The following is a 2632-nucleotide window of genomic DNA, read 5'->3' as shown; positions in this document are numbered from 1 at the left end:
TACACTTCCCCCTCACCTCCATCCCAGGTCCCAAGGAAACCTTCCACATTAAATAGATGTTCACCTGTACCTCTGCTAATGTGGTATATTGTATCTGCTGTTCCCGATGTGGCCTCCTCTACATCGGGGAAACCAAGCGGAGGCTTGGAGACCGCTTTGTGGAACACCGACACTCGGTTTGTGACAAACGACAACACCTCCCAGTCGCGAACCACTTCAACTCCCCCTCCCACTCTTGGGACGACATGTCCATCCTGGGCCTCCTCCAGTGCCACAATGATGCCATCCGAAGGCTGGAGGAACAGCACCTCATATTTCGCTTGGGAACCCTGCAGCCCAATGGTCTCAATGTGGACTTCACAAGCTTCAAAATCTCCCCACCCCTGACCTCATCCCAAGACCAGCCCATCTCGTTCCCGCCTCCTTGACCTGCCCATCTTTTCTCCACCTATCCATTCATCCCACCTCACTGACCAACCCCCATCCCAACCCCTGCCTACACTCACCTTTACTGGCTTCATCCCTGCCTCCTTGACCTGTCCTTCTCCTCTCCACCTATCTGCTCCTCTATCCACCTTCCATCATCGCCTCCCCCTCTCTCTATTTATTTCAGAGCCCCCTTCCCCTCCCCCATTTCTGAAGAAGGGTCCAGACCTGAAACATCAGCTTTCCTGCTCCTATGATACTGCCTGGCCTGCTGTGTTTATCCAGCTCTACACCTTGTTATCTTAACTCTTTATATATAGGTTATAGTATCAACGCAATGTCAGGAAGGAACGGTGCACAGTGTGGAAATGTGGCCTCAGCCTAAATTGCTTAAAATTTTGATAAAGAATGGATTTGAGGGGCACATGGCTTAGATGGTATGAGTTTCAAGATAACCGCAACAGCACAGATTCAATTCCCGTTCTGGTTCAGGAAAAGTCTTCTCATCCTAGTTAGAGTTTTGGAACACAATGGCAATACCAAGAATGCAACTCAGGATGCAGCAGACAATGCAAAGCGCATGCCTTCGGACAGAGCACACATGGCTTGATAAAGAAAAGCATGCCTGACTATGTCTTGCAAACATACTTGAATGCATGCAGTATGAACTAACCCATCCATATAATGCCAACTTGCATTGAATTTTGGAATTGCATTTTGCACACAGTTGTCCTTCTCTCATTAGTTTGCATTTTATGATGCACAGTGCTCATGGTGCATGGTCATTTCTTTTACATCGAGTCTTGGTGGATATCCTTTTTGAAATCGTTAAGAAATTAGTAGTGGGATACTGTATTACGGGCCTCAGTGCATCATACCTGAAATTGATGTGAAGCCATCTACACTAACTTAATACAATACCAGTATTAGTTGCTTTTTATCATAGAATCCCTACAGCGTGGAAACTGGACCTTTGGCCCAACAAGTCCACACCGACCCTCAGACATCCCACCCTGACCCATCCCCCTATAACCCACCTAATCTACACATCCCTGAACACTATGGGCAATTTAGCATGGCCAATTCACCTAGCCTGCACATCTTTGGACTGTGGGAGGAAACTGGAGTACCCGGAGAAACCCACGCAGACATGGAGAGAATGTACAAATTCCACAGAGACAATCGCCCAAGGGTGACAAGAAACCTGGGCTCGTCCAGGATTCTTTAAAATTTAGATTCTTAAAAACAGAAAAATCATTTACTTTAACTACTCTGACACCTTGAAACTTTATAAATAGTTAATTTAACATTATATCCTTACATTATATGATTCTACCACAGATTATAGCAATTTTAATAAATTATCTATTTTAACACTGGGGGCCCATGATATCTCTTTGATCATAACTCTTTCCTTCAATTGATTATTATATTATCCTCTGATACCATTTTATAACTTTTTTTATGCTCATGTCTTTTTGTCTTGTGTTGTGCTGAAAACATTCTGTTTAATTTAACTGTATTTTTGAACTGATTAGAAATCTATTAGAATTCTTTATCAATGAAAATAACATACAACAGAATTGCTAAAAATGAATGTAAATCCAAATCTTGAAAATACATCAAATGCCTACCAGAGTGTACCTCTTTGCAGCAATTAACCTATCTGTACTTGTTCACTTCCTTTTACTTCTCATTAGTTCTAAAGAGAGGTTCCGTTACCAACTCTTCCCTCTCTACCTCTACTAGGGCAGGATAAGACTCCTAGCCAAACTGTTAACCAATCGTATTATTTTTCAAATATTGACTTGTAGTGTATAACAAATACTTGGTATTTTAATTACACAATATAATATAACTGAGTCTTCAAGGCATAGGCTAATGAAAAAAACAATGCTAGTTGGCATCTACAAAGATAAAGGTTAAGAAACAGACAAAATATTAAGCAAGTGAGAAAAAGATATTATATATGCAGATCATAAGATCATAAGGTATAGGAGCAGAATTAAGACAGTTCACCCAATAAGTCTGCTCTAAACTTTGAACATGTTTGATATGTTTCTCAAATCCATTCTCCTCCTTTCTTGGTCCCCTTACTAATCAAGATCCTACCTATCTCTGTCTTAAATACATTCAGTGACTTGGCCTCCACAGTCTTCTGCAACAATGAGTCCCATAGATTCATCACCCTCTGGCTGAAGAAATT

The sequence above is a fragment of the Rhincodon typus genome, chromosome 24 (genome assembly GCF_021869965.1).
Source record: "Rhincodon typus isolate 14 chromosome 24, sRhiTyp1.1, whole genome shotgun sequence".
Classification (NCBI taxonomy): domain Eukaryota; kingdom Metazoa; phylum Chordata; class Chondrichthyes; order Orectolobiformes; family Rhincodontidae; genus Rhincodon; species Rhincodon typus.
The sequence above is the reverse complement of the archived record's forward strand: the minus strand, read 5'-3'. Positions refer to the sequence as shown.